The 10,956-nt window shown below is 42.7% G+C and overlaps 1 protein-coding gene across 1 annotated transcript in view; it reads right to left on the minus strand.

The window, feature by feature from the left end:
• SYN2 (synapsin II) overlaps nucleotides 1–10,956 on the minus strand; it is a 204,316-nt gene that overhangs the window by 101,328 nt on the left and 92,032 nt on the right. The window lies entirely within an intron of this gene.

Raw genomic sequence — 10,956 nt, forward strand, 5'->3', positions numbered from 1 at the left:
GTATTCCTCTCTACCTCAGAATTTCCCCACACCCCATACCTTGCCTGAGCAGGGTTCCTCCCGGCCCCTTGACAGGGGAGAGGAAGGGGAGCCTTTTAGTCTCTGGTAGTCCCTCCTGGCATGGTGGCAACAAACCAAGCACCCACTTCAATTTCTCCTCTCCGGCGAGATCTCTTCCCTCAGACCTCTGGGGCCTGGAAGTAGGGTGACCAGACAACAAGTGTGAAAAATCGGGACAGAGGTTGGGGGGGTATTAGGAGCCTTTATAAGAAAAAGACCCAAAAATAGGGACTGTCACCCTATCTGGAAGGGCTGTTCACCCTGTTGGGTAGGGTTTCCCCTGCCCTTCACCTCTGTACTTGTGGGGGTTTTCCCTCCTGGTGCTTGTCAGCGTCTGCACTGCCCAGATCTCCAGTAGCACACTTTCCTTCCACAACTCCTATTGCGCACCCCTATCTGGCTGGAGGGGAGGCTTTTAACAGGTTCTGGCAGGCCCTTGATTGGCCCCAGGTGTCCTAATTAACCTAGAGTAACCTCTGTTCAGTTACCAAGGGAAAAGAGACCTGCTTATCCTGGGGCTAATATACCTGCCTTCCAGTGGCCCCACAAAGTCGCGGGACCTCCTTGTTAAACTTCTCCTAGTGCTGGCCAAAGTGGCCATCTATAAGCTCAGGGAGAGAAAGTTGGCTGAGGGGGTTTCCTGCGACTGTGGGGCCTATTTCTGATCCCCCTTCTGTTCACGCATCCAGGCAGAGTTCCTCTGGGTGGCGTCCGCTGGCTCCCTTGACACCTTTGAGGAGCAGTGGGCGCTGTCCGGGGTTCTCTGCTTGGTGTCCCATTCCGGTTCCTTATTTTTGGCCCTTTGAGCCTCACACCTGCCCTTATTAATTTTTCCATTGTCCCCCGTAACTACTTGACTTCCTGGGCCTTGTGGATCCTCCTGGAGGAGGGTCCTTTAGCAGCAAGCCCGCCCACTTCCCAGAACTCCTGTAGCCATCTGGCTCGACCCTGTCATGTAGGGCAAAAGAGCACCAGGAGGGACTCATGGGAGATTTCTACTCTAGCTCCCATTTTCCTTCAGCGCTCCCCATTCTGCAATCAGGCAATCCATGGTAACTACAAAACTTTGCAATGAGTAATTGGTGCATTCAACACAAGTAGTTTTGTAATAATTACTGATGTGCCTGCATGGGTCTAAGGGTCATGTCCTGAGACTTATTCTCAAGTAATCTGACCTAGCAAAACTGTTTGAAGGTGCTTTTCTCTAAGTCAGCAAGCATGATGCCTCTCCTCGCTAAAAAACACAGTATCCATTGAGATATGAAAACCGGTAATATGTTATGATTTCTACTTTTCTGGTAAAAGAGATAATGGGAATCCAACTATTCATTATCATATCACTTAGCCTTCTGCTGTCCTACAACATTAACCAGTAGGCCCAGCTTATGGTTCTTGGCAGGACAATCTTGTGGTTAAATTTCAAGAATGATAGCAGATCTGGGTACCATTCCTAGCTCTGTCTTTGACTTGCTTTGTGACCCCTCTCTAAGGGAAAAACGTCCAAACTTTAACTGCAGCAGTAGGTGCTCAGGACCTTTGAAATATCAGGCCACTTAAAATTAAATTAGCTAAAAAGAAAATCCTTTATTATGTGTAACCCTTCTGCCCATCTAAGTTGGCAGCAACAAGGGCCGGGTTCTGTATCTAGGGGTTCCGTTTCAATAACGCAATGCAAAACCAGCTCGAGCCCCCACCCAGTGACCTGGGACAATTACATACCACCCCCCTGGGTACCTCTAAGAGGCAATACTTCCCCTCTCGCATTGGCCCAAAGTGAATTCAGCTCAGCAGCCTGTAACTAGACTCCTAATGGAATCAAAGTTAGCTCTGACATTCAACAGTGGAGAGAGGAGGTGATGCAATTGGTGTTTCAAACCCTCAGAGGGGGCCCATACCATCAGGTACAAATACCTGTCCCCATCCTCTCTCAATTCACTGGGTTTTGTAACCCATGCCCCTTGTCAAGCAAGTGCTACTTAGGTAATGGTGAAGGACTCACTCAGTCCTTCTGTCATACAACAGTTCCACTGGCCTTGATTCACAGAATCAGGGTAACAAACTTTATTCTTCCTGCCCCAATAATAGAGAAACTGGGGATCCCACACCAGCCAAAGGACCACTTTCAGTTGCTGTTGTTTCATGCCAGGTGAGTGGGTGTGCCTATGCAAACAAGATCAGCCCCTGGAGTTCTTTTCCACACTCACCATAATTCACCACCAGATGTCAGGGTAGAGCTCATCCTGACTCTGCTTACATATGTAACTCCTAAGCATTCTTTAGGGGATCTGACAATGTTGGCCTTAACCTCTCTTTTCAGGTTTCCATACTGAGTCTGTTACTGTTGTAGCTGAGTAACTGTCTCTCTTTTCCCATCTGTAAAATAGGGAACAATATTTATCCCTCTCTCTCAGTGAAGTCTTGAAGTTTATGGATCTGGATTCACTACTGTATAATGCCAGGTTTTCACCAGTGGAACTCTATTGATTTCAGTCAAGCTCATTTGTACAGCACTTTAAGATCCACAAATGGAAGTGCTCTAAAAATTCTTATGTTCTTTCTGTAATTTTGAAAGAATGCTTAGGAGTTACATAAAAAAAGGATTTTCTTTTCAGCAAATTTTAATTTTAATGAATCTCTAAAGGTAAAATATAATTTAAGACAATTACAGCCAGATGTCAGGTTAGATAAAGACCCTCTGCTTTGACACTCTCCTGGAAGAAGGCCACAGACCAGGCAGTTTTGAGAGTGGAACTAGCAAGGGCTTAAGGAATTGTCTGCAGCTTTAAGGTCCTCAGAACTGAATCAGAGGCCACAATAGGAAATCAGAGGGAGAAAAAAATAGCAACACAAAAAGTAAAGATGTTTTATAAACATGATTCACTACGTTCAATGTTAAATATTTGTCTTTCCAATAATGCCCACTGAAAGTTCATTCAGCCACTCTAGTTCCATACAAATTGTTTGTGGAGCATGCATCAGCCTAAATCTAATTTTGCCCTGCTTACTTTGGAAAAAGGAAATTAAAAAAATTAAGTAATCAAGGTGGCTTTTTGTTCATTTTCCTCTTTCCCAGAAAAAGGCAAGCAGAGTTCTAAATCAACAAACAACTAGACAGAAGATGTACTTTCCCTAGCTTATTTGGGTTTAGTAAACACACCACTGCAAGATAAAAACATAGGGCTCAGTCCTGTAAAAGTGTAGATGAGGGATATGTGAGAACAATATTCAGCTACAAGTAAGGGCAACTCAGCATATTGCTCTGTTAGTTATGACCCACTAAAACAGCAAAATTAAAGGAGCTGGCAAGAGTCCTATGCCAGTATAACTCACAAGGCACTGAACAGCCTCCTGTGGGGAATACCACACATATATATATATATATATATATATATATTTTAAGACTCCTCAAACATTTCTGTGTGCATGATGGAATAATTCACTGTTCAGGCCAACTGCACCTGTATTCCTCCCCTCGGCTCTTTTGAGGGCCCCCACTCTAGGGTCCCAGCTCTTCAGCCATCACCTCTCCTGGGTGGAGACCTGCATCTCTTTCCCTCCTGACCAGGGGTTTTCCAGGCTGCATAGTTCCTCCTTACCTACACAAGCCAGATTGCCTAGACAAGCCAGCATCTGAGCTTTCCTTTCTCTCCAAAGACTGTGAACAGCTGTAATTGTCAGCAGTCACATGTTACCACACATCTCTTTATAAGCAAGCACATTTATTCTTAATGTGAAAGCATTACAGAGAAAACATTTTTTAAAAAGTTCCTATACACATGTTCAAAGCTTAACAGAGGTCACCCATCAGTCTTATGGGGCCTCAGTAGGCCTAAGTCCTTCCAACCCCTCTCATTGGACAGAAGATCCTGTTGCTTTGCTGGATCAGAAAAAAAGGCCCTGAATCACCTTAAACTCAGGCTAGTTATCTAAAAGCCTTTTCTTTGTGTGTTGGTCTCTGGAGAATCCATTTTGAACTAGTATATGTGAGCCTCTCCATGTTGTGATATTTCTCTGACGATGTTACCACTTGAGCGAATTTGCCTAATCACCTCTTAGTTCATGAAGAAGCTTTGGTCACCCCATGAAATTACGTAGAATCCATGGCCCACAATGATACATAAATTTAATACAGTAAGAGCTCCCAAAGATATTGCAGGAAGTTGCCATATCTGTCAAACCCATGGTCTCAACTTTGAAGCTATTTTTAAGCACGCTTAAGTCGCCATTACGCCTGGCGGGCAGGAGGAGTAAATTAAAATTCTTAAAATGGCTGCAAAGCAAATAAATTGTATACACTGGACTGGATTTCAGTACCTAATCCTGTGGGTTTATAATTGCAGATGTACCCAGACTGGGGACCACAGTGCAGTTCAGTGGCAGATTTAGAGTTAGTGGGGCCCTGTGCGCAGCTTCATTTTTGGGGCCCCCCTCGGGACCCAGCCAAGAAAAAGAACATTCTCTCTTATCTCCTCCCGTTTTTCATTCTTTTTTTCTTCATCCTCCTCCTATATTATAAGTAATAGGAAATAAATGAAAATAAAGTGAAGTACCTTGATTGGGGCAGGGAGTTGGGGTGCAGGAGGGGATGTGGGGGTTGGGCTCTGGGAGGGAGTTTGGATGCTGGGTGCAGCTCTGAGCTGGGGTAGGGGGTTGGGGTGTGGAGGGGGTGCGGGGGTTGGGCTCTGGGAGGAAGTTTGGGTGCAGGGTGCGAGCTGGGGCAGAGGATTGGGGTGCAGGAGGGGCCAGGGGCAGCTCAGCTCTTAAAACGAGCGGCACACCCCTCTGGCAGTGGCTCTTAGGTGGGGGGGCAGGGGATCTCTGTGTGCCACTGCCCAGAAGCGCTGCCCCCACAGCTCCCATTGGCCGCAGTTCCTGCCCAATAGGAGCTGCGGAATCAGCGCTCGGGGCGGGAGCAATGCGTGGAGGCATCCCTTGGGGGAAGGGAGGCAACGGGTCTCCGTGAGCTGCCTGGGGTGGGGGCAGTGCGTGGAGCTGCATCCCTCACGCCAGGGGCACACAGAGATATGCCAGCAGCCAGCCGCTTCTGGGAACGGCGTGGGGCCATGGAATGCAGGCAGCCTGCCTGCCTGAGCCCAGCTGCGCTGCTGGCCGGGACTCAGGGGCAGGTTGTCAGATGAGATTTGTCCTGAATTTTGGTGGCCCCCCTGTCATTGTTTCATGGTAAATCCACCTCTGGTGCAGTTAGCCTGGTAACTGACACACACGTGTTACCTACCATTGTATAAGGCTGGATTTAGCAAATAGATAATGGGTGAAATTTATGGTGTATGGGGCAAGAACAAGGCCCACTGCACAATTTAAATGCTGTTTGGGGCTCCATAGGGAGGGGCCAACAGCAAGTATAGAGTGGACTGTGGCTGGTGAGGGTAAAAACATTGGAATTTTTTATGTCTAGATATTCTGTAAACAAGTCTGCTGTAATATCTTCAGGTTAGAGGCTGTTCATGCAATCCTGACTCAAGGAAGTCAATGGGAGTTTTGGCATTGAATTCAGTGGAGCCAGGATTTCACCCCATGTCCCTTTGTGCATGCACAACACTTAGTACAATGGGGTCCTGATCCTGATTAGGGTCTCTGAATGCCACTATAAATTGGACTCATTTTTTCTGACAGCTTATGTTACTATTTTCTACCTGCCAATAGATGCTAGAATTTGAATGGTGTAAATAAGGCTCATGACAAAACTGCAAAACCCAGATTAAACAGAGCCCCGCCCTCTGAAAGGGCAAGAATATCGTCCCTATTAAGGATATACCAGATGTGAAATAGGTACTACACTTGACCTTATCCAATTCTCCTTCCTTCTGACCTCTCCTTTTATTGTACATATTAAGAGCATCATTCCACTGTAATTTTACATTCTATTGGATTACAGAAATGAGTTGCTTGCCACTGGTCCGAACTAATCAGATAGGAATTAGTATGTACCAAGTCAGATTTAATCTGATCATGTCAATGACTGAGTTAAAGGCGTCAATGACTATGTTCTATGAAATACGAAGGGATTGCTGCCTTTCTTTTATAATGTGTTAGCTGCAGTAGAATATGTCCTAGGAGTGGATAATATCTAATGTGTCTAGTTTTCATGCTTCATTAGCTTTATGACCTCATTTGAAGTGATATCATAGCTCATCCATCAAACCAAAGAAAAGTCAACATGATAATATATAGAGCAGAGAGAAAGGCTGTGCTTTTTAATTGATTCATATGAATTGTGAAAAGCAGTAATGTTTGCTTTGCTTAAGTCTTCATTCGTTTATAAAATGCTGGCACACTTTTGTACACTTAGGATATAGGATTTTTTTCGTTTAACAATTGGGCAAGGAACTATAAAGATTTGGACAATAAAGATTTTGATTTTCTAAAATCAGATTTTGGACTGTAATATATGATGGACTCTGTCTGAACTTTGGTGCTTCTGAAGCTCTCCCCATATAAAATTACTGCTCATTATGTGATGAAAATACATTAAACAGCACGCATTATAACCATGAGCAGCATAAGTTTCCTTGTCACCATTTCTGCACATATGTTGATATGTCCTGATTATCTGAGGTGTTGAGCACCCAAAATGCCTATTGACTTCAACAAGAACTAAAGGTGCTCAACCCTTTTGATAATCAGGCCATAACTATATTGTCTTTGTTTCTTTGATGACCCCTTAAGAACACCTGAAACTGTCATTCACAAACCTTTGCTAATGCTATAAAATATGCTATAGGAGGACATGGCAATATTATTATTATTATTATTGAAAAAAGTCAAAGCTTAATATATTTTATTTACAAAGCATTTCCTGGAACAGATCACTTTCTCCTTGCCTCAAATGCAACTCCTATTGAACTCTTAAGTTATTTTTTCCTAAAATGGGAACCTGATCCCAGATTAGGGCTCCGTGGTGCTAGTATAATACAAATAAAAGAAAGAATAATAATATGGCAGCTATTTGTAATTATTACCGTTCTCACTGTCCGAGGCGGTTACATTTTAGTCAAGCCTACCTCTGTGGGCTGAAGAAGAAACAGGAGAGAAGACTATTCTTACTCAACTGTGTGCAAAAAATGGCAGGCTTTGCAGTGCCATTATTTAACATAATCCAGCCACTGGACGACCAAGAGAAGAGAGACTTGTAAACTAAGGACTCCTCACAGAGAATGCCATTAGTGCTTCCCCTTCTCTTTTAAAGTGAGGAAACTATAGCTTGTGCACAGTTGTAGGCTTCCACTGCAGCAGTATGGCCCAGGGAGACAGGCTCTCTCTCAAGTAGAGCTGGGTGAAAATTTTTGACCAAAACTACTTTTATGTGTGGGAGGTGGGGAGGAGAGGGAGAATTCACCAAATTGTTTCGGTTGGCGGGGAAAAACTTCATAAAATTCCAAAAAAACCTAACAAAGAGTCTTGTTGCACCTTATAGACTAACAGACATATTGGAGCATAAGCTTTCGTGGGTGAATAAGCATAAGCTTTCGCGTGCGTCTGACGAAGTGGGTATTCACCCACGAAAGCTTATGCTCCAATACGTCTGTTAGTCTATAAGGTGCCACAGGACTCTTTGTTGCTTTTTACAGATCCAGACTAACATGGCTACCCCTCTGATACAAAAAAAACCTAGAAGCTTCTGTTTTGACATTTTCAATTTGAAACATTTTGATTTTTTGATTTGAAATGATTTTAGGTTTTGAAATTTTTCAAATTCAAAAATGTAAAAAAGCTTGTAATCAGAAAAAAAAGTTTACTTTGGGATTGACAAAACATTTTATTTGACCCAAAGTGATTTTTTTTTGGTTAACCAAAATTTCAAGAAAATTTCATTTTGGGTCAACCCAAAACAATTAAAATTTTTTTTTGAACTGCTTGTAACCCAATCAATTATTCATGTAGATCTAGTCTCAAGTAACTAGGCCCCAAACCATTTAGGGATTTATATTGGAAAATAATGTAATTGTTTGCTGTAACTGTTCAAAGTTACTGTGTCTAGAATATTTGCACTGCTTAACTTAGAATCATAGAATCATAGAATATCAAGGTTGTAAGGGACCTCAGGACAGGGCCAGCTCCAGGCACCAACCTGGCAAGCAGGTGCTTGGGGCGGCCACTCCGGAGGGGGGCTGCGGTGCATTAAAATGGATTACCATGTCGTCTTATGTTGACTTTCAAATATTCTAATAGTGATCACGCAATGACAATATTTCTCAAAATGGGGATGTGCCAGACTAGCTGTGTGTCAGGCACATACAGGCCTCTCACAGTTGTTATCCTATTATTAGCAGAAAAAATTATAAAGGTTGCAGCTTATTTTGTGACTAAAACAACTTGTTCAGAAAGTTTAGGAATCACAACAAAGGTTCTATTGACAGTTGATCAAGTATCAGTGGATCCACATACATGATCAACTAAACATGCAGATATAAGACCCAATCTTGAAAATGTATGCATATCTATTTGCAGGATCGGGTCCATACTCTGAAAGGTAAAGGTATAAAAATATTTATTGGCTTTGAAAGGCTTTTTTATCTCAGTGACTCTCCATCAGATTTGTTCAGTTTATAAATTCAAAGCAGCAATGGAGATAAACCAAACCCCTGGATCCCAACATCCTACAACTTTGGGGAAGTTCAGATCTGGATGTGAACTCTGTAGTCCACTTCTAACTGCCCACACTGCAAACTCACCCTAGGATCTGGGACTGAAGCTGCACATTATTACTACTAAGAAAGACTCTGCAATTGGAACTGAGTTGTTAATTCACTTGGTGATGTGTGAGACAGAAAAGAATCCAGCTCACCTTCACACAACCCTATTCCCTCTCCTACCAGGAGTAAAAAATAGACACTTATTTTTGTCAGTAAAGTAGATAGATATAACTCAGAATGCAGAAGGAGCACATTTGCTAAGTAATATCCGTCATTTATAGTCAATAAACTTTTCTAACCATAACCACACTTTAAATGTTCCACCTGTGTGCAGATGGCTTTGAAAGACTTTCTTAAAAGTCTAATTGGATTGGAGCCTAGAGTGGCTTCACGGAGTATTGATGCAGATTATAACAAAAAGAAATTTATTTTACTGTGCTTACACAACTACCATACTTCTGTAGAATATAGCTCAAGATTTGATAAAACATAAAAATTACTTTTGTCATGTTTACATTTCTGTAGTTGGCTCTACTCTTGGTATGTCTACACTTAAAACACTGCTGCAGCTGCACCACTGTTGCGCTTCAGTGTAGACACTCACTACAGCAATGAGAAGGGCTCTCCTGTTGCTTTAGTTAATCCACCGCCCTGAGGGGCAGTATCTAGGTTGACAGAAGAATTCTCCTATTGAGCTAGCACTGTCTATACTGGGGGTTAGGTTGGCATAGATGTCTCACTCGAGGATGTGGATTTTTCACACCGCTGAAAGATGTAGCCAATATAAGCTCCCACTGTAGACCAGCCCATAATCTAATGTGTGCATCTAAATCCCAGCCCATAACCAATGACTGGAAAATAGTAAATAGTTTATTATTAACCATTTTTATAAATTATTTTCATTTTTGAATTAATATAGTGCGTGTAAAAAGTAATTGTGCTGACAGCACTGGACACCAAAGTTTACAAGACAGGTAGAGCATGGGCAAGTGGGAGGGTCAGCTTCTCCAAAATATCACACCAATGTGCCTTAAGTAGCCATCATATGGACAGTCTATCTCTAAATAAGATATTTCACCTCCCAGACCCATTCAGTCTTTGGGCTTTGCTAAGATGGTCACCAATATGGCCTATTAGTGCCATTTGCAACAGGAGTTATGTGATATAGGGTACTTGTCCTGTAGAAACTGGTCAATCATCATCCAATCATTTCTTTCCACCAAACAGCCATCACATTGCCACTTTCAGTCCCTATTATCCTGAGTTAGATTTCATAATCGATAGTTCTAAACTATTGAGCATAAAGGCCATTAAAATACCTTGCTATAGCTTAATCCATAGCCTTTGTTTCTGACAGAAGTTAAATCGTAGGCTTTTTAAAAAAATTCTTGCCTGGGATGTGCACTACTAAATTTTTTTTTGGTCTCAGATTGCAGAAGAGGTGGAGGGACACTGAGACAGTCCAGCTAATCTGAGAAAGAGGTGGCCGTCAGGGCTGTAAGTGCATGAGAAGCAAAGCAACATAATGTGAAGCAGGAAAGGTATGATAGAAGTGAGTAGGGGGCATGGCATTTTGAGGAACTGCAGTTGATTTCCCCATGCCTAGTATCCAGAAGACTACTGGCACACATGGGGCTGTGAATAAAGATTGTAGTTTGTGTATGCATGGGACAGCTTGATATGAAAATTTGATCTCAAACTTGGGTGCGATAAAGAACCGCCAAACAGAAAGAGAGTTCAGAGTAACATCTGCAAAACTAATGCATTATCATCCTTCAAAACGCTCCTTTTCTCTGATGCCTACCAAAAAAATGACAATGATTGGGCTCGTGGTTTGCTGATGCCACTGCCCATCATACTGACCAATACAGTTTCCTTGTATTCCCCCATCTTTGTATCCATATCCATGTGTTGTCTCTTGTCTTATACTTAAGGCTTGTCTATGGAACAAGCTAGAGTCCTAGGCTGGAACCCAGTATTCAACAATCTGGACTTACAAATGTGTCTGCTAACTCGAGTTCTACTAACCCTGGGCTTACATTACAGGGTAGACATACCTAATGTCAGCCTATATGTAAGCCTTTCTCAAATGGGCATACACCACAGTCCTCCCTGCTCAGACCTTATCTTGCTATCCATGAGACACCTTTCATATAAGGGCAGATTCATGTGTACAAGCTATGTGAAGGTGGTTATAGGAGGAAGAGATCTGCAGATGGGGAAGAGTATTAGCTTTTGGATT

The sequence above is a fragment of the Terrapene carolina genome, unplaced genomic scaffold, assembly GCF_002925995.2.
Source record: "Terrapene carolina triunguis isolate 2854851 unplaced genomic scaffold, T_m_triunguis-2.0 Scaffold232, whole genome shotgun sequence".
NCBI lineage: Eukaryota > Metazoa > Chordata > Testudines > Emydidae > Terrapene > Terrapene triunguis.